We start from the raw sequence: 23,841 nt of genomic DNA on the forward strand, positions 1-23,841 counted from the left end.
TTAGTTTGTATTCGAAATCACAGGTCATAGGTCAAACTTTAGTGAAACTTATGAAGTTAATCATTTTCCATCATGTAAACAACCTTAAATGATTATTTTTCTAAAAATACTTATACTTTGAGTTAAATCATGAAATTTTTATGTGTTATCATATTCATAGTAAAAATCATTTTTCCAGAAAATAAACCTCCAATTCAAAGTTTAAGATGGTTTTTAATTATCCAACCCAAAACAGCCCCCGGTTGCACTCCGACGTCGTAAAAACAGTTTTTAAGGTGTTCTTTGAAAAACCAAGTTATACCTTGTTAAATTAGCATATTTTTAAGTTATATTACAGGTCTTGAAGTATTTTAAAAGTTAAGTTAGAAGGATCTATTTAGTTTGCGAACAAGTTTGAAATCATTCAAACTATGTTCTAGTTTATAAACTCTTATATATATAGCTATAAATATATGAATTGAAAAAGAGTTGAAGTAGAGTTTTTACCTCAAGTTTAAAATGTAAAGTTGCTGGAAAGAAGTAGTAAAATAAAAGTTGAGAGAGTTCTTGCAAGTGTGTGTGAAAATTGGAAGTAAAATTTGGAAAATGAATGTGTAAAAATGAGTTAGAAATGGTGCTTATTTATAGGCTTGAAAATTTGGTTTTTAGTGAAAATATCTAAGATAAGTTAAAATTTATTATGTCATGAATGACATATTATTCCAATAATTGAAGATTTCTATTGGTATATACCAATAGTAAATACTTCTAGAAGCTGTGTATAGTACCCTAGATATACGTATAGGATTATTGAGGAAACGGAACGAGAATTCAAATATAACTATCTTTTGTAAATATACTTATATTGTTTTATGTATAAAAGCCCTTTAAAAATGATTAAATACATTACTTATACGATATATGTATAAACATTATAAATCATCAGTATTTATGTCAAATAACGTTACGTATGGTTATTGTTTTGAAAACTTAAGTTAGTAGTTTCAAAATATACTTATGACTTTTTGTTATTAATACAAAATGAGATATTAAAACATCCTGAGATCATGTTAAATATGTATGTATAATTATCATATATTGTATAGTTCGTGATATCATCGGTCAAACTAGACGGTCAAACGTTGTGTAAAACTCTTTTCAAAAACATAAATCTTAACAATTTGGATTGCTTATCATGTTGGTAAGGTTTAATTTATATAAATATTAATCTTATAAGTATAGAACGATCGAAAAAGTGCGGGTCATTACATGATTATTTCTTTCTTTCTTACCCTTGTTTGAGAGTTGTATTAGTTAAATATTTTGGAGAGTGTAGTTGGCTTAGGAGAGTCGTCTATATCATTGTAACAATTTGTGATATAGTGTATTTCTCTTTTTGGGGGCCGGTGGTTTTTCTCCCGTTTTGGAGTTTCCACGTTAAATCTTGTGTTGTGTATTGTTCTTATTTCTTTACTATTATTGTTGGGCTGGGTGGTGGGAATTAGTGAGGCCGTAATTTCCCAACAACTGGTATCAGAGCGTCAGGTTTGATGGGGGTCTCGGTTATAGGAGTCGGAGTATGCTCTGTGGTTGCTACGGGAGTGGATCGTCCACATCAGAAACGAGTTCTATTGATCGTATAGGGTATCTGGTTAGACAATATTTTTTCTGATTCGTAGTAATAGTTGGATTTGTTAGTGGCCTAGTTGTGGATTTCCGATTTAAAGGGTCCTGGCTACCTGCTACATCTTTTGGCTATTCGAAACGTGAGCAAAATCAGAGAAAGTGTTGTTTATAGGATACGGATACGATGTCGAAGTTCAGTCCAATGAGGTTTGATGTTGAGAAATTTGATGGGATGATCAATTTTGGCTTATGGCAGGTTCAAGTCAAGGATGTGTTGATTCAGTCCGGGTTACACAAGGCATTGAAAGGTAAACCCACCTTTGTTCCCGGCAGTGATTCTAGCAGTAAGTTCGATGAAGAAGAATGGGATGATATGGATTTGAGGGCAGCAAGTGCGATTCGTTTGTGTCTTGCAAAGAACGTGCTTGCAAATGTGCACGGGTTATCAACGGCAAAGGAGCTTTGGGTTAAACTAGAGCAGTTGTACCAGGGCAAGGGCATCTCAAATCGGTTGTGTCTTAAAGAACAATTTCATACTCTGCGTATGGATGGGGGTTCAAAGATTTCAGATCATCTAAGTATTCTTAACGGTATTGTTTCAGAACTGGAGGCTATTGGAGTTAAAACGGATGATGAAGATAAAGCTTTGAGGTTGATATTATCTTTATCATCGTCTTATGAACACATGAAACCAATTTTGATGTATGGGAAGAAAACTCTGAAGTTTGAAGACGTTACTAGCAAGCTCCTATCCGAGGAGAAAAGACTGGAAGGTAACGGGGTCTCGTCATCAGGAGATACGATAGTGTTGTGTTCGGATAGGCAGAAGAGAAACTCTAGAAAGAATCTGACATGCTGGAAGTGCGGGAAGACTGGACATGTAAGGGTTAATTGTCCCGGTGGAGCTAATCCGGCAAATGGCTCCAAAGACGCTAACATTGTCTCCGTTGTTACGGAGAGTGATGAATTCCTCTGAAGTCACGTCATCTTCATGGTGTGTCCGCGCCACCGTGGAAAGGGATGTTCGTTAGCGGTTCCACAATTACACATGGGCATTGGTTTGGCGTTGATGCAGGCTGTGTGGTGGAAACTGATGTTGTAGCTGATGAAACTTCCAGGGAAAGCCAAACAGGAAGTTGCACCATAAAGTTTCAGCTGGTTGTTCAACAACATGTGCCGAGGTGAAATGCTTGGAATGTGATATTCTAAGTGCTATACTCTTAATGGTGGAGTATGATAATTCTTGTTAAGAGTTATGATTGTCTGTGATGACAATGATTGTCGGTTTAGACAATGTTCGATGAAGATGCAAATTTTGTCTCTTGGAAGATAATGTCAACGGCATGAAGATGAGGATCTTGAAGTTGTCATCGAGGAAGCGTCTACATCGGTTATCCTTGCAATGTGGAAGCATGGTTATCTTCTTCTATCCAAAAGGTGGAGATTTGTTGGTTTATTTTGGCTAGTAGAAGATATGTTTATCCCACATTGGTGGGAGGAAGATGTGAGGGGTGAGTGACTTGGTTATATAAGAGGGGCTAAGTCTTCATTCCAAATCGCACCAATCAATACACTTTAAGTATTTGATTATTTCTTTCTTTCTTACCCTTGTTTGAGAGTTGTATTAGTTAAATATTTTGGAGAGTGTAGTTGGCTTAAGAGAGTCGTCTATATCATTGTAACAATTTGTGATATAGTGTATTTCTCTCTTTGGGGGCCGGTGGTTTTTCTCCTGTTTTGGAGTTTCCACGTTAAATCTTGTGTTGTGTATTGTTCTTATTTCTTTACTATTATTGTTGGACTGGGTGGTGGGAATTAGTGAGGCCGTAATTTCCCAACATAATATTCCTCCCACCACCTTGTTTGAGCTCAAACTGTTAATCATTGACCTGTACAATTTTATTGTTTAGATTTAAGATTTAATTAATATCCTATGTGTCGGTCAAGATTTTAAACAAAAAGTCAATGAAATTAATGCAATCTTCCGTGTGATTACTTACAAATACATATAATTATAAGATCCGTGAAATCACACATCTATTAAATAATTCAACTATTAAATAATTCAAGTTTGAACATATGTAATATTATCGAGAATAATTATCAAATTATTGGGAAACATAACCAAATCATTGAAGCTCATAAAATTCATATAGCAAATAATTACAACGAAAGTGTACCACAATTATTATGTCCGTAACATATGTATCCTAAATAATCAAAGATAAACTACAAACATATTTAACAAAATAAATAAACAACCTTCATTCTATCACCACTCTCGTCTAATTTTCATCACAATTATTATTTTCTTTGTCATAAAAGTCTATATTACAACATTTTATTAAGACATGTATTTCGCAAACATATGTAATGTATTTAATCCCGTAAAAGAACCTATATTTGAATAATAATATAATTTTAATTATAATAATAATAATAAATAATAACAATAAAGTTTGTTTAAGAATTAAATATTTATTTTTTAATATTAATTATTAGGAATAACAAATAACTCTAGAAATTTTTTAAAAATTAAAATACAATTACTATATGAAAGTTGTACAATATACTTCAAAGTTTGTATATGTTTCATGAGGTATTTTATAAAATATTGTACAATTTGTTTTAAATATTGTATATATGCTCATTGTTGTGTTTTATCCAGTGTTGCAAAAGTCGGCCGACTTAGCCGACGCGTCGCCGATGCGTCGTTGCTAAAAAGTCAGTCAAAGGTAAAAAGTCGGTCAAAGTCGGAAGAAGTCGGTCAAATTGGAAAAAGTCGGTCCAAGTCGGTCCAAGTCGGTCAAAGTCGGTCCAAGTCGGTCAAAGTCGGTTAATTTTTTTTTATTTTTTTTGTAATAGTGTTAATAATTGTTCATGTTTATTGTAATTATAGTTTATATTTTAAGATTCGATCTATATAATATTATATATATATATATATATATATATATATATATATATATATATATATATATATATATATATATATATAAGAAAACTATTTTAAAAAGTCAACGTTAGTCAACGTCCGTTGCGTCCCCCGTTGCGTCCGGCGCGTCGTTTTTTAGGCTTGACCGATGCGTCCCCGACTCGCGTCTTTTACAACCTTGGTTTTATCATAAGGTTGTACCTAATGCTTTAAATAGATATAGTCATGAATAGGGTCGGTCCTAAGATATTTTATGCCCTAAGCGAAACGATTAAAAAATGCCTCCTCAACTTAATATAAACGTAATTAAGAACTGAATTAGTCTAGTTTACTATGTTTGGGCCAATTTGATTTTAAAGAGATATATTTATATATACAATTTCTTACTATCTAATTTATGATACATGTATATATCGTATATATATGTTCTTTACTAGAAAGCTCCTTAACTAACTTTTTAAAATTTCCATTCACATCATATACACGTTGTCTATTTTTATATATTATTATTAGTGTAATTTATCATTTGTCACTTTTTACAAATAAGGAGTACAAGTTAGAGGTCTAAAATGTATAGTACACGATAGTTGGAGGGTTTATAGGTAAAGAAAGTACCTAATGAAACTCAAATAAGTGGGCCTTATGACATGATTTGGTCTCATTTAAACAACATTTTCAATCCGTATAACACACTGAAAGAGTACCATCGCACAGAAGTCGGTTAGTGCACCTCGAGAGCTAATCCCGTAAAGACATAATTTTAGTAAGGGATAGAACTTCGACAGTGCACTTTGACAACTAAGCTTTAGGGATTCCGCTAGTTCGTGTAAAGGCCCGTCCTAATCCTCCTAGACGAAGTCTTCAACATATGGTCTCATTGCGAGGTACTGACCTAAATATGCTATGAACGACTCCATGTAATATCTTTAAAATGAACAAATGCACAACGGAAGATTTCTTTCATGCCTGAGAATAAACATGCTTAAAAGTGTCAACCAAAAGGTTGGTGAGTTCATAGGTTTTTCATAACAATCGTTTCAATATTTTAATAGACCACAAGATTTTCATTTCCATTTTTTATAAACATCATACAGGCATATAGCAATCTGCATAAAAATCATTCATATTAGGAACGCTTGATAAACGAACTAACATGATGCATATAGAATATCCCCCGCATACCGGCTCATCGCAATCAGTATGCTATATAACGGCCATCGCAATCAGTATATATCGATCGAAGTACTAAAGCATTCGTACCCCGAATAGGACTTGTCAAGGTCCATAGATCTATCTTTAGGATTTGCGTCAATTAGTAGGCAATTATAACATCCAAACTAATTCTTAGGTTACCAAGCTAAAAAGGGGTGATATTCGATTTCGATAATCCAACCATAGAATGTAATTTTCGAGTACTTGTGTCTATTTTGTCAAATATTTATAAAACAACGCATGTATTCTCAGTCTCAAAAATATATATTGCAAAAGCATTTAAAAAGGGAGTAATGAAACTCACGATACGATATTTTGTAGTAAAAATATGCATACGACGGAACTGAACAATGCAAGGTTGGCCTCAGATTCACGAACCTATATCATTTTTAAATATGTTAACACATATAATGGTAATCGAACAACTTTATATATATTTAGTTATGTATTAAGATTAATATTTATATATAATTTTATTAATACTTATAATATATTATAATGCTTATTTGATATATGATTTAATTAACGTTATATCAATATAAATAATATTATATTAGTTAAAACATAATATTATGTAATATTAGTATACATAATATATTTTTATATAAATATCTTCAGTTTGAAAAATTAATAATTGTTATAATACTAAGTTAAGGATAATAATAATAATGATAGTAATAATAGTAATAATAAAAATGTTACTTTTCATAATGATAATTTTAATAAAGAAAATGATAGTTTTTAATGATAACAAAATAATAATTTTAATAGGAATGATACTTTTAATAGTAATAGTAGTTTTTACTAAAAAGATAAGTTTAATAATAATGATAATGAAAATAATAATTTTGATAATAAAACTCAATACTTAATAATAATAATAATAATAATAATAATAATAATAATAATAATTTAACTATAATCTTAATAATAATAATACATGATAATTAATACTTATATTAGTAGTAATAATAATAATAATAATTGTAATACTAATAATAGCAACAATAATAGTAAAATGATAATAATAATAATAATAATAATAATAATAATAATAATAATAATAATAATAATAATAATAATAATAATAATAATAATAAAAATAATAATTTTAGAATACAACCTTTGAAGAAAACAAGCTCCTAAAAAAAATACGCCACTGCCCGGGCTCGACCCGAGACCTCTCGCTTAAACCAACACCCTAAACCATTCGTTTGCCACTTAATTTTCTGTTTTATTTATTAACCGAAATTTATTTAACCCATTTTTAGGTTTTTTTCTTCTTTCACTTCACGGAATCACAGAATCAAAACGTTGTTGGGTTTCTCGTGTTTTAAAACTCGAACAGTAGTAGCAAACAGAACCAAAAAACAGTAGCGATCAACCTGTGACAACCCGGAAATTTCCAACCAAATTTAAACTTTAATCTTTATATGTTTCCGACACGATAAGCAATATTTGTTAAGTTAAATTTGAAGAATTTTTAAACTATGTTCATACATTCATTCAACCTCGACCAAGTTCCAACGATTCACGAACCATTAAACGAATATGATTATATATGTATATGTGTATATATATTATAACTTGAAACGTAAACAAAATATTAGATTAAATACTTTATATGATTGTATCTGTTTCAAAATGTTTATCAATAGAATTAGAAGATAAGATCAAATGATTGAATTATCAGATATATTGAATTATTATTACAAGTCTCTGTTGAAAGGCCCACGTTGATTTGAGAAATCTTTCCATTTTAACAATATTCGGAAAATGGTAAAGTGATTTTTAAATAAGAACAAATTGTCAATCATTGAGAACTAGACAAAGGATAGTGGAAGATTGAATCTCATAAAGACTCGATTGATCTATTTAGTTTCAAACGTACAAAAACGTTTTCAGTTTAAAAAGAACTTTATTATTAAAACGTATATAACTTTCATAAATATCTAGAACCATTTTTGACAACTCATTACTTAACTAGTATGATAAAGATAATGATATTTATATTTTATTTTATTAAATATATATAACGATTTAAATTAATATTATATATATTTATACGCGTATTATACGTACATAGTTTTATACTTTTACTATACTTAAACTTTACCTTTACTTTATTTTTACTTTACTTTAACTTTAATAATTCACTTTAATAATTCATACTTTAATAATTCACTTTAATAATTCATACTTTAATAATTCACTTTAATAATTCATACTTTAATAATTCACTTTAATAATTCATACTTTAATAATTCACTTTAATAATTCATACTTTAATAATTCACTTTAATAATTCAAAAATCTATTATAAATAAAATTCAATAGGTTTCATTATTTCATAGAAACTTGAAAATATTTTTCTCTAAACTCTCTCAATCGATTACTCCGTATTATTTCAAGATATTATTAGTATACATAAAATATTACGACGGAGTGCTGTCCGAGTGATTTCGAAATTGTTTTTCGAGTGGGATAGGATTAAGGAAATTATGGGTTATAGCTATGGAGGTGATTGAGTATGGTTCATGGGTATGCTCGTGAGGTCAATATAGTGTTTATCATTTCCGTTGCGTCTACGTACCTTTCCTGCAATATTGAATCTCAATATTGATACGTGAGTACTCATAATTTAACTTTTACATACTAATAGTGTATCCCTGACTAGTGCTCGAGTATTTAGGATTATGTATGCTTGTACTTTTGATATTGCCCTTAGACAGGTTAGGTTGAATCTTGAATTAGTTACACTTGCAGTTGAGATAAGGTATAAGATATGCATGTCCTTGGAAAGTTAGCGAAAAATTAAGAACTTTTCCTTTAGATATCGAATGGTTTCGATGAACGGATTAGAAGTTATAATCAACTGAATTTTTGATATTTTTATTAAAAATGATTATTATTATCGTCGTTTTTATCGTCGTTCTAGTTTTATCTTATTATTATCATTATTATTATCTTTATCAATAAAAGGGATTTATCATTAAAAATTGTTATTTTTTTTATTATTACTATCGTTATTATCGTTAAAGTTATAATTAGTATTATTATTATTATCCAATTATTATTATTATTATTATTATTATTATTATTATTATTATTATTATTATTATTGGTATTATTATTATTATTATTATCATTATTAATATATATATATATCATTATTTAAAAATAGTTATTGTTATTGTTATTATTATACTACTATATAATCATTAAGATAATTATTAGTATTATCGTTAATAATATTATAGTAACTATCATTATTAATATTAGTGTAATTAAAACAAATATTTGTAACACCTAATTATTTTGATTACTATTATTATCATTATTATGAACACGATATAAAAGACGATTAAAAGCTATTAAACAAAACGATTAGGAAATAATGGGTAAGAGTATCATGATGAAATTAAAATATTATAAGATATTGATTTAGATAAAATTATCGTTCTTATTATTTTTATCATTACTATTATTATTAAAAGTATCGTTAGTATTAAAACTATCATTTTAACAAAAATTATCATTTTAATAGAAATGTCATTGTTACTATAAAATATCATTATTATTATTATTATTTTAAATAGAATTATTATTTTAAAGATAATATTAAAAATTATCGTAAATATTAAAGATATCGTAATTAGAATTATCGTTTTATCATAATGTCATCTTAGTAATTATAAATAATGATATTTTTATAATAATAATTATTATTACAAAATAATACAACTTTTACTTACTATCATTATAGATATTATTTTATCAAATAAATATGTGATACAAACATATTTTACTATGTGTAATAACTTACTTTAATAATACCTATCATATTATCTTTATGATATTAAATGAACCCTATAAATTTTATTACTTAATATATATAAAAGTATATTTTATTATATAAATTTAATATAAAATTTTATTTATTAATAAATAAATTATATTATTTACTCTAATAAATCTTTTAAAAATATTTAAAAATATAAAACGACGATATTTAAACTACCTATTAATCATGTATAGATTTTTGGAAATTATTTTGAGTCAAATTTACTTTTGTTGACTTTTGCATATTAGTCTCGAGCATTAGGATTGTGGTACACTATGACTTGACCTAATTTGTTAGACAAATATTGACCAACATATAATTATATATAATTAATTTAGGTTCGTGAATCCGAGGCTAACCTTGCACTTGTTCCATGACGTTATATGTATTTTTACTATGAAATACAGTATGGTGAGTTATAGTCCCACTTTTAAAATCTAATATTTTTGGGATGAGAATACATGCAGGTTTTATAAATGATTTACAAAATAGACACAAGTACGTGAAACTACATTCTATGGTTGAATTATCGAAATCGAATATGCCCCTTTTTATTAAGTCTGGTAATCTAAGAATTAGGGAACAGACACCCTAATTGACGCGAATCCTAAAGATAGATCTATTGGGCCTAACAAACCCCATCCAAAGTACCGGATGCTTTACTACTTCGAAATTTATATCATGTCCGAAGGAGGATCCCGGAATGATAGGGGATATTCTTATATGTATCTAGTTAATGTCGGTTACCAGGTGTTCACCATATGAATGATTATTTTTGTCTCTATGCATGGGACGTATATTTATGAGAACTGGAAATGAAATTCTTGTGGTCTATTAAAATGATGAAAATAAATGATTATGATAAACTAATGAACTCACCAACCTTTTGGTTGACACTTTAAAGCATGTTTATTCTCAGGTGTTAAAGAAATCTTTCGCTGTGCATTTGCTCATTTTAAAGATATTACTTGGAGTCTTTCATAGCATATTTCGAAGAACGTTGCATTCGAGTCATTGAGTTCATCAAAGATTATTATTAAATCAATTTATAGTTGGAGAGTGGATATTATGAAATGGTATGCATGCATGTCAATTTTCGATGTAAAGAAAGATTGTCTTTTAAAAACGAATGTAATGTTTGTAAAATGTATCATATAGAGGTCAAATACCTCGCAATGTAATCAACTATTGTGAATCGTTTATAATGTATATGAACGGGTCCTTTCAGTTGGTATCAGAGCGGTGGTCTTAGCGAACCAGGTCTGCATTAGTGTGTCTAACTGATAAGTCGATAGGATGCATTAGTGAGTCTGGACTTCGACCGTGTCTGCATGTCAAAAGTTTTGCTTATCATTTTGTGTCAAAAATTAACTACTTATCATCCTCAGAAAATTACCTGCTTATCATTTTTAGTCTAAGACGCGTCTTGCTGCATTGATTGCATGAATAGTGTATAGACAAAAATTCATATGTTAGCATATCTGCTAAATCATATCTTATCGTATCTGTTACTTTAAACTTTGCCTGACATATCCCGCAAAGTCCTCCGTAATCTACGAAATCTTTTGATCTATATATATATATATTCTATGTATTTAGAATACCATCCGTTAGCCAAAATCATTTCATATCAAAAAAAAAAAAAATCCTTTATCCAATCGTACGAAATGGAATTCGTCATCAGTTCAACTCACTCAGATTCCGAAATGGAATCCCATTCAAGCTCCGAAAGCAGTGTGACCGGAATAGATCAATCAATCAGTCATCACCTATTCTGGATGAATTGGGGATGGGTTCGTAGCCTCCTCAATCATTGGAGACAAGAAGAAGGTGATCCCTTCCATCCACCACATTGCCCTCTTGACGAAGAACCTGAAGCACTTACCGATGAACCTGTCCGAAACACCATGTTCTCGCTCATTTCCAGAGTATCTCGTCACGATTATATATTACATCAAATTTTAGATTTTATTTATCCGCTTGTCCGAACCGACAATCACCCCGGTGTAATAGAAGAAGTCAACGAGCTTCGCGCTCGGGTAGTGGCTTTCGAGAATATGGTACAAAGATTACAAACACCAGCAGCAGCATCAGCAGCATAACCAGTACCACCATCATCAACGCCAACAGTACCATTACCACCTCCAACCACAACCGCGTCGTAAACCTCAACTTGAGCATCAACGTCATACGCACCATAGATACCAAGGAGTACCAACAACAATAACTGACGAAGTGTTAATTCATAACTTCATTGGAGAAACATTCCGCGACGATTATGTATTCTCTAAAGTCTTAGAGATTATCTAATCTAGCCCTAACCATAAATCAGTTAAGAAAACCAAAATGATAGAAGGAAGAGTAGAAACCCTGATAAAAATGGTGTGTGATTAACAAGCTAAACTTGCTTTACCAACAACATCAACAGTACCGTCAGCGTTACCAGCATCGTCAATACAGTCAACATCCGAATCAACAACACCGATAACATCACAAACTCCGTCAGTTCAAGAATCACTGTGAACATCATTACGAATCAATAACGTGTATATTGTATCAACGAGTTATGAAGAATTAACTCATTCCCTCTGAAGAAATTATATATATATATATATATATATATATATATATATATATATATATATATATATATATATATATATATATATATATATATATATATATATATATTTTTGAAATAAATCTTTCCGTGCTAAGCTATTGTGTGTGAATCTTAACTACTCGGTTAATTCATATTACAAATATGCAATAATGTACGTCCTTCGGCCGCAACTTAACCAGCGTTAACTACAATCTCTGTCGCAATTCAACAAATTCCAATTCATAATAAATCAAGTATATATTTGATTTTACACTTTCATCATCGATGTACCTGAAACTTTTCAGATAACATCATTCGTGCTTTGCGAAATTCACAAGAATTCCACGAACCGAACATCATACATCAATAAATAACGAAGTATTGATTCATAATTTCAATGTCATTAAAGAAATACTGCGTAAAAGTTATGTAGTTTTTAAAGCCTTTAGGGATTATTCAATTCTAGTTTCAACCGTAAATCAAATGAGTTTAATTTAACATTAACTCATTAAATCTATGTTACATCTGAAGAAAATATACATATATATATATTTTCATAAAGACTGTAATAAAATTCTTTTGTACAAAATATTAATTGTGAAATTTTTTTTAACGGGTAGGTAATATCCGAGAGATATATAAATTCACAAATAATATGTTACATTCTTCGAATCTGATTCAGCAAATCATCCATTATACTCCCTACTTTCACAACAATATACATTCTTTTATAGAAATCAAAACAACCATACTCATTCAAAATTTAATTACATATTCTGATTTTGAAATCTCAAAATTCAACTCGAGATATGACCAAAATCATCACTCTTAGATCCTTACATCTTTCACAAGCTATATTTTGACTTCAAAACTGTGTTAGAACATCAAATGTATGTTAACGATTACAATCTGTGTTCAAACCCTTCGAAAATTTCTAAAGACACTTCGAATGATGAGCAATCGAGATGATGATCCAACCACATGTTACCCACAGTTATGTACCCAAAAAACTCTTGAAACCAAAGTAAAAGTTTAAACAACGTATCCGCATCAGATTCTTTGGCATTTATTAGCAAAAATAACTTTGCGACTCCTATTCAAAGTAGCCAGTTTTGTCACAGCTCTAGCAAGTCAACTTTGACTTTTCAGTCAGACTAACCTTATTATAACCTTGAGATATACACCATCGTTGCCAGAAAACCTTTTACATTCCACCACATTATTAGCAGATGTACCAACAACTTCATTACCCTTTGACTTTAGCCTCTCCAAAAAGTCATTATAATTATTTATTGAAACCCCATCATTTACTCATTCGCATCTTGTAATGAGAATTGCCATACGAATTATTGGGAATTAGCAATCAGTATTTTGAAATCTCGCAGCATGTCTACGCCAACAATTATATGTGTATATATAACGTCTATCTTCTGGACTTAATTTGAATGTGAAGTTTCTGAAAAACACTCCGAACTACGAATTGGTTCTCCGAAAATGGAAAAAATGCTGATGAAGCAGCAAAAACTATAAACAACTTTAAACGGTAAAAGCTGGATGATAATGATGAAGTGTGCTGGCAAAGCGCAGAAAAAGAGAAGTTTTGGAACTGAAAAACGGATTGAGCAAAGTAGGAAGGAGGCTGTGGACAAATTACAAAGACTGAACCTGACTTCAAAGGATCCAAATGATTCAGTACCTGCTGAAGTCATTAACGAATACCTTGCTCCTGACTCTAAACCCCTGCAGACAATATTCTTCATCATCCTCTGATATTAGAAATTCTAAAATATCATCATATCTTTCATTATAAATATCCTCCATATTTCTGAAGATATTTTCTTAATTTTTCTTATTTGAAATCATTTACCTTTTCGCGCTATCTGTATTACATCATAAAAGAAACTATTTTAGTTTCTAAATTCTGAAACATTCAAGTTTAAAATAGGAATATTTTGAAGTAGTGTTGGGAACTGAAGCATGAATTAGTATAATATAATGACACTTGATCAACGTGATTATATTACAGTAAGTCATGCTGAGTTTCTAAATGGAACGTGATGATTCACAGATCATAACATCATCATGTGCCATGTTATACGACTCTTGTATACTATTTAACCTCTAAATATCAAGAAAATATTTCTTGATAATTCGGCCTTTTCCAAGGTATTCTAGTAATTTAACAAGTCAAGATCGTGCCATTACAATTTCCTTCCTAGAACATTAACAATGTTCATTCCGAAATTCATATCTGTGAATTCTGGACCATTACAAGCGGTGCATAATCGCAAGAAGAAGAAACGAAAGGACAAAACTCCGAAATAGAAATTGGGGTATAAATTGCAGCAAATAAAAGAGAGCATTAACTGTGAATGATAATGATTATAGAAGACAGAAGCAGAGACTTTGAAATATAAGGGAACATATAAAGCCCAACGATAAACCAGAAATTATAAGCCATATATATCGATGCATATAGCAATATAAAGACTCGGGAGAACTAGAAACACTATAAACCCAAGAGTATAGTAGAAGTAAATAGATTCTTCCGGCGGTAGATGAAAAAGAAGAATGACCGATATGAAAGTTAGAAGTATATCGAGAATCAGAACTGGATGGAGCATATTGATGAATACTTTAAAATATGAGTTGAGGGGGAAAGAATAGAAGGTGATGAAACATGACTAGGAACTTAGAAATCAACAGATTTAACTCACACAATGGCAGAATAAGTGAATCAAACCCTCTAGTGAATAGGTTAAGTTTTTTTTGATTAATTTAGTCAAACCACAACTAAATCAAGTGTGATTAGATCAACACCTAGAGCTATTATTCACCACCTGGGTGATTTGGACTGAGAGAGAATCGGAGGAGCTCACTAGATCTGAGTGTGTGTAACAAATGAGAGGCTTAACCTAAAATGAAGAACATAAGACTTTATATACCCCTGCTGTTGACTCACCCATACGATTCATTCATCACACGTACGAGTTGGCTTCATCAGCCGTACGGGTGATCACTCACTCTTGTCTTCCCATTTAGGTTGTAATTGTGACTTAGCTCAGCATCAACCGTGCGTATGAGCCTGTCAGCCGTACTAGTGAGGCTTCACTCGTATGTCTGACTAAGTCTAACATAGTCAAACATCTAAATCTCGTTCCTGCAGTTCCTGTAACCACATACAAACACGGATAGGATAATAACAAGCAATCATGGTGGCCAGTAAACTGTTGTACCTACAATGGACGTGGGTAGATGTCTAGGGACTTGCATAAAATGCATCAACAGAAGGTGTGAGTTGTAAGGAAACGAAGGAGGTGAATTTATAAGAAAATCTATGACAGAACAATTAAAATGGACGATCGCATTTAAAGTGGATCCTAATTCCCTTGATTACAGGAGAGTCAAATCTTATTAAGAATATTTTCTTCAAATCCCTTGAAATATGGGAATCAATCATATCTAAGTCAAATGATAAGATGAATCTACACTTACTCATTTCACTCTTCTATGTTAGCTTCATTCGTACTCTTCATATAAATGGATTGTTTATCCAAATTATTAAATGATGATAAAACTCTAATTTTCAGCCCGTATGCATCATGAAAACATACTTATTATCATTCACGACCTTTCCACTCAAATTTCGGGACGAAATTTCTTTAACGGGTAGGTACTGTGATAACCCGGAAATTTCCAACCAAATTTAAACTTTAATCTTTATATGTTTCTGACACGATAAGCAATATTTGTTAAGTTAAATTTCAAGAATTTTAAACTATGTTCATACATTCATTCAACCTCGACCAAGTTCCAACGATTCACGAACCATTAAACGAATATGATTATATATGTATATGTGTATATATATTATAACTTGAAACGTAAACAAAATATTAGATTAAATACTTTATATGATTGTATATGTTTCAAAATGTTTATCAATGGAATTAGAAGATAAGATCAAATGATTGAATTATCAGATATATTGAATTATTATTACAAGTCTCTGTTGAAAGGCCCACGTTGATTTGAGAAATCTTTCCATTTTAACAATATTCTGAAAATGGTAAAGTGATTTTTAAATAAGAACAAATTGTCAATCATTGAGAACTAGACAAAGGATAGTGGAAGATTGAATCTCATAAAGACTCGATTGATCTATTTAGTTTCAAACGTACAAAAACGTTTTCAGTTTAAAAAGAACTTTATTATTAAAACGTATATAACTTTTATAAATATCTAGAACCATTTTTGACAACTCATTACTTAACTAGTATGATAAAGATAATGATATTTATATTTTATTTTATTAAATATATATAATGATTTAAATTAATATTATATATATTTATACGCGTATTATACGTACATAGTTTTATACTTTTACTATACTTAAACTTTACCTTTACTTTATTTTTACTTTACTTTAACTTTAATAATTCACTTTAATAATTCATACTTTAATAATTCACTTTAATAATTCATACTTTAATAATTCACTTTAATAATTCATACTTTAATAATTCACTTTAATAATTCATACTTTAATAATTCACTTTAATAATTTATACTTTAATAATTCACTTTAATAATTCATACTTTAATAATTTACTTTAATAATTCAAAAATCTATTATAAATAGAATTCAATAGGTTTCATTATTTCATAGAAACTTGAAAATATTTTTCTCTAAACTCTCTCAATCGATTACTCCGTATTATTTCAAGATATTATTAGTATACATAAAATATTACGATGGAGTACTGTCCGAGTGATTTCGAAATTGTTTTTCGAGTGGGATAGGATTAAGGAAATTATGGGTTATAGCTATGTAGGTGATTGAGTATGGTTCATGGGTATGCTCGTGAGGTCAATATTGTGTTTATCATTTTCGTTGCGTCTACGTACCTTTCCTGCAATATTGAATCTCAATATTGATACGTGAGTACTCATAATTTAACTTTTACATACTAATAGTGTATCCCTGACTAGTGCTCGAGTATTTAGGATTATGTATGCTTGTACTTTTGATATTGCCCTTAGACAGGTTAGGTTGAATCTTGAATTAGTTACACTTGCGGTTGAGATAAGGTATAAGATATGCATGTCCTTGGAAAGCTAGCTAAAAATTAAGAACTTTTCCTTTAGATATCGAATGGTTTCGATGAACGGATTAGAAGTTATAATCAACTGGATTTTCGATATTTTTAATAAAAATGATTATTATTATCGTCGTTTTTATCGTCGTTCTAGTTTTATCTTATTATTATCATTATTATTATCTTTATCAATAAAAGGGATTTATCATTAAAAATTGTTATTTTTTTTTATTATTACTATCGTTATTATCGTTAAAGTTATAATTAGTATTATTATTATTATCCAATTATTATTATTATTATTATTATTATTATTATTATTATTATTATTATTATTATTATTATTATTATTATTATTATTATTATTAGTATTATTATTATTATTATTATCATTATTAATATATATATATATATATATCATTATTTAAAAATGGTTATTGTTATTGTTATTATTATTACTACTATATTATCATTAAGATAATTATTAGTATTATCGTTAATAATATTATAGTAACTATCATTATTAATATTAGTGTAATTAAAACAAATATTTGTAACACCTAATTATTTTGATTACTATTATTATCATTATTATGAACACGATATAAAAGACGATTAAAAACTATTAAACAAAACGATTAGGAAATAATGGGTAAGAGTATCATGATGAAATTAAAATATTATAAGATATTGATTTAGATAAAATTATCGTTCTTATTATTTTTATCATTACTATTATTATTAAAAGTATCGTTAGTATTAAAACTATCATTTTAACAAAAATTATCATTTTAATAGAAATGTCATTATTACTATAAAATATCATTATTATTATTATTATTATTATTATTATTATTATTTTAAATAGAATTATTATTTTAAAGATAATATTAAAAATTATCGTAAATATTAAAGATATCGTAATTAGAATTATCGTTTTATCATAATGTCATCTTAGTAATTGTAAATAATGATATTTTTATAATAATAATTATTATTACAAAATAATACAACTTTTACATATTATCATTATAGATATTATTTTATCAAATAAATATGTGATACAAACATATTTTACTATGTGTAATAACTTACTTTAATAATACCTATCATATTATCTTTATGATATTAAATGAACCCTATAAATTTTATTACTTAATATATACAAAAGTATATTTTATTATATAAATTTAATATAAAATTTTATTTATTCATAAATAAATTATATTATTTACTCTAATAAATCTTTTAAAAATATTTAAAAATATAAAACGACGATATTTAAACTACCTATTAATCATGTATAGATTTTTGGAAATTATTTTGAGTCAAATTTACTTTTGTTGACTTTTGCATATTAGTCTCGAGCATTAGGATTGTGGTACACTATGACTTGACCTAATTTGTTAGACAAATATTAACCAACATATAATTATATTTAATTAATTTAGGTTCGTGAATCCGAGGCCAACCTTGCACTTATTCCATGACGTTATATGTATTTTTACTATGAAATACAGTATGGTGAGTTATAGTCCCACTTTTAAAATCTAATATTTTTGGGATGAGAATACAGGCAGGTTTTATAAATGATTTACAAAATAGACACAAGTACGTGAAACTACATTATATGGTTGAATTATCGAAATCGAATATGCCCCTTTTTATTAAGTCTGGTAATCTAAGAATTAGGGAACAGTCACCCTAATTGACGCGAATCCTAAAGATAGATCTATTGGGCCTAACAAACCCCATCCAAAGTACCGGATGCTTTAGTACTTCGAAATTTATATCATGTCCGAAGGAGGATCCCGGAATGATAGGGGATATTCTTATATGTATCTAGTTAATGTCGGTTACCAGGTGTTCACCATATGAATGATTATTTTTGTCTCTATGCATGGGACGTATATTTATGAGAACTGGAAATGAAATTCTTGTGGTCTATTAAAATGATGAAAATAAATGATTATGATAAACTAATGAACTCACCAACCTTTTGGTTGACACTTTAAAGCATGTTTATTCTCAGGTGTTAAAGAAATCTTCCGCTGTGCATTTGCTCATTTTAAAGATATTACTTGGAGTCTTTCATAGCATATTTCGAAGAACGTTGCATTCGAGTCATTGAGTTCATCAAAGATTATTATTAAATCAATTTATAGTTGGAGAGTGGATATTATGAAATGGTATGCATGCCTATTAATTTTCGATGTAAAGAAAGATTGTCTTTTAAAAACGAATGCAATGTTTGTAAAATGTATCATATAGAGGTCAAATACCTCGCAATGTAATCAACTATTGTGAATCGTTTATAATGTATATGAACGGGTCCTTTCACAACCAATTTGACAAGTGGGTTTTTCGTGGGTTTGAAACCGAGTAAATAGGTTTTGAGTTGAGATATAAAAAGGAAACACTACAGAGGTAGAGGCTGCAGTTTCGAACAATAAGCAGAAACCGAAATCTCGAGCAGCCCATCAGAATGATAATTGGATCTTGGCCCAACCACACAACAAGTCTATGGCCCGCATAGAAAATAGAAATATGGCAGTCCAATAGCAATAGATACGCAGTCCAAAAGCAGGCCCAAACTAATTTTTGCATCGGTTGATTTAAAATAACGATACTGTGTGTGGGATTTAGAATCCAAGGATGCGTACTCATCGTGATCCCCTCCCCTCTTCTTTTAATCATAAAAGCAACTACCACTCAATCAATTACTTAACTTTTTTTTTCTCTCTGGTTTCTTTAAGGCGCATAACAACAACAACAAAAAAAAAATTAATAACAGAAACAATAGAGAACTGCAGCAGTGGTTATGGGTTTAATCGGCTAGAAACAGAAAATAAAATAGCAGCGAGCAGTAGCAGTGACTTTGTGATGTAGTGGTTGATGGTTTACGAAGAAGAAGAAGAAGAAAGTGGAGAGAGAGAGAGAGAGAGAGGAGAGAGAGTGGCGTTCTGTGGTGGTTATGGTGACTGCTTTGTCGTTGGGCAGTAAACAGAAGACAGAAGAAAATTGGTGATCGTGGTTGGCAGAAGAGCAGGAGGTTTACGTTGGTGGTTGTCGATGGGTTGAAGGTGGGTGTTCATGATGGTGGGAGTGATAATCGATGGTGGCGTTAAGGTGACGGTTTAATGGTGATTGAAGTTGCCGTAAAAGTAGCAGTATAGCAAGTTGGTTTAGTTAGTTGTTGGTTTCGAATAATAATCGTGCCGCAGTAACCATTAGCCAGTTATAATGGTTGTTTCAATGTGGTGGTTCTCATAGGTGGAAGAAGGTGGTGAAGTTCATGGTGGTGGTGTTATCTTGTACTCGTACGGTGGTGGTTAAATGGGTTCAATGGTGATGATCCGAATATGAAACAGATTGCAGTGATGGTTTGTGGTTTTTGAGAATGCGTGTATCATAACTTCATGTATATATATAAAAGATTGATTGATATGTATTGAGAGGTGTCGACATGAAGAATCAATCAGAAGAGATACAAACAAAATATAAAAAAACAGATTGAGAATGTTGACAGAAATATTCGATCCAGGAGGAGAAAACAAAAGAAAAATAAAAAGATGAAATCGATGGCTAACAGAATTTGTTGTGTATATGTGATTCCATTCTATTTGTAACCAATTCAGAGACAGAAAACAAAAATTCATACAGTTTGATCGTGACTTGAAATAGAATTTAATTCTATATATGATTTTATTTATATATAATTAATATTAATAATTAGTAAATATAAATATTATTAATATTGTTAATATTATTAGAAATATTAAAAATACTAATAATAATAATAGAAATAATAATAATAATATTAATAATCAAAATAATACTAATAACAATAATGATAAAAGTAATAAAAATAATGATAATAATAATTTTTTTAAAAAAATGATAATTTTTAGTAATAATAATAATAGTTATCATAATAATAACGGAAATTATAATTTTAAATCATTCTTATAATAATATTTATATTTAACATCTTTATTTTGATAATCATAACCTTAAAATTATAATTATAACAATAATAATAATAAAAATCATATTAATAATATAATATTGATATTAATACCATTAATAATAATGAAAGTAATGATAATATTACTAATACTACTATAATTTAACTTGTACTTACCTTTAGTATATTAATATTGCAATTATATCATATTTACTCATTATATAATATATATAATAACATATATTGAATATTTAATATTTATAAATTTACAAATTTTATATATATTACAAAATATATAATATTATTTATGTATAGAATTCGTAAATATTTAACAACCCAACCCGTTATCCAATCGAAAACGCGGAATAATTTTTTATTTTTTAAACAGATAGGGTGCGCGACGCGCAACCCCCTTGTGCGCGGCGCGCACAAGGCCTGATCAGTTCTGTCCGGATTTGTCATTTTTCGATTAAAGATCTCCCACTTCCCGACACTTTTAGACAAAACGCTTTTCACAACATTTTATATTAAGTAAAACTAACACGTTTCAATAATAAAACAAATTTTATGACACCGGACCCACATATGCCCAAATTACCCTTAAGTACAAAATTACAATTTTGACCATATGAGTTTAAGTTCCAAACAAATCTACGAGCATGATGTTTGGGGATAAACTACCCAATCCTAAGTCGAATCCAAAAGTAATCCATGCAAGCATCAAAAGGGAAACATCTAATCCCGAGCATACCCTTGCCACGTCCGCCTCCGAACCTAAAAATGTAAACAACGAGAGGGTAAGCTAATGCTTAGTGAATGCAATACTTATACGCATACATACATAATTCAATCACTTGCATACACCTACACAAACAACACAATATCATTAGCAAATCGCAATAAACGAATAATCAACGTACAATGCTAATAAACTTACACCCCAACATACACAACGTCGACATTCGAATCGATGGTGGCTGGTGAAGAGTGATAGGTCAAATACGTTAACCACTCACTACCCATCGCAACGCGTACGTGGCCGACGTAGAGCGGTAGGTCAAAATCATTAACCACTCACCACTATGCAACATGAGGCCGACGAAAAGTGCAACCGAAACGTTAACACTTACCTCAATCACCAGGATGGCCGACGAAAAGTGAACCCGCTTACCATCCTACGATAAGTGGCCAACGATGAGCGGATCCCCAAACGGATAACACTCACCACTTACCTAACACATATATGTGGCCGACGAAGAGCGATAGGTTAAACATTAATCACTCGCCACATAACCAAACACACTCATGTGACCGACGAAGAGTGATAGGTCAAAAATTAACCACTCGTCACATAACCAAAATACCAATGTGACCGACGAAGAGTGATAGGTCAAGCATTAATCACTCGTTACCTAACCAAACGCACACATGTAGCCGACGAAGAGTGATAGGTGAAATGACCCGTCCTAATCCATCAGGACGAAGTTCATATCGATTATAAATGATTCATAACAGTTGATTACATCGCGAGGTACTTGACTTCTATATGATACAATTTTACAAACATTGCATTCGTTTTTGAAAAGACAATCTTTCATTACATCGAAAGTTGATGACATGCATATCATCTCATAATATATCCAACTATAATTGACTTAATAATAATCTTGATGAACTCAACGACTCGAATGCAACATCTTTTGAAATATGTCATGAATGACTCCAAGTGATATCTCAAAAATGAGCAAATGCACAGCGGAAGGTTTCTTTAATACATGAGAATAAACATGCTTTAAAGTGTCAACCAAAAGGTTGGTGAGTTCACGGGTTTATCATAAAACAATAAAATTCATCATTTTGATAGACCACCAGATTTAAATGCTGCATGGTACAAATGGACCCGAATTCTATACCCACCTGTAATGTACATGCGATATCTTTTAAATACATTACACCTTTCTTGTGTACGAAACCATTTTTCATAAATCTTAGTAACCGTACACATATCTCGTGCACAAAAAAAACCAATACACATAACCTGTATATAAAAATCATTCTCTCGTTACATAACATTCACATCAATTGGTGGTAATTATCATGTCCACATAATTCAATGGTAGCAATTATCATGTCTACATAATTCAATGGTGGCAATTATCATGTCCACATAATTTAATGGTGGCAATTATCATGTCCACATAATTCAATGGTGGCAATTATCATGTCTACATAATTCAATAATAATCCGCAGGACTTCTGTCTGCATAATAATTCATTCGAGGAATGTTTTGCTTGTGTATATCTCGTCAAACATTTATAAAAGCATTTCATGTATTCGCAGTTCAAAATATATTTCAAAAAGCATTTAATAAAGCAGTTGTAAAAACAGCGCATGTATTCTCAGTCCCAAAAATGTAAAGAGTAAAAGGGAATCAAATGAACTCACCATACTGTATTTTGTAGTAAAAATACATATGATTATATTGAACAATGCAGGGTTGGCCTCGGATTCACGAACCTATATCATTTATATATATTAAAACTTATAATAACAATTAAGCAAGTATATATATA

The sequence above is a fragment of the Rutidosis leptorrhynchoides genome, chromosome 7, assembly GCF_046630445.1.
Source record: "Rutidosis leptorrhynchoides isolate AG116_Rl617_1_P2 chromosome 7, CSIRO_AGI_Rlap_v1, whole genome shotgun sequence".
Taxonomy (NCBI): Eukaryota; Viridiplantae; Streptophyta; class Magnoliopsida; order Asterales; family Asteraceae; genus Rutidosis; species Rutidosis leptorrhynchoides.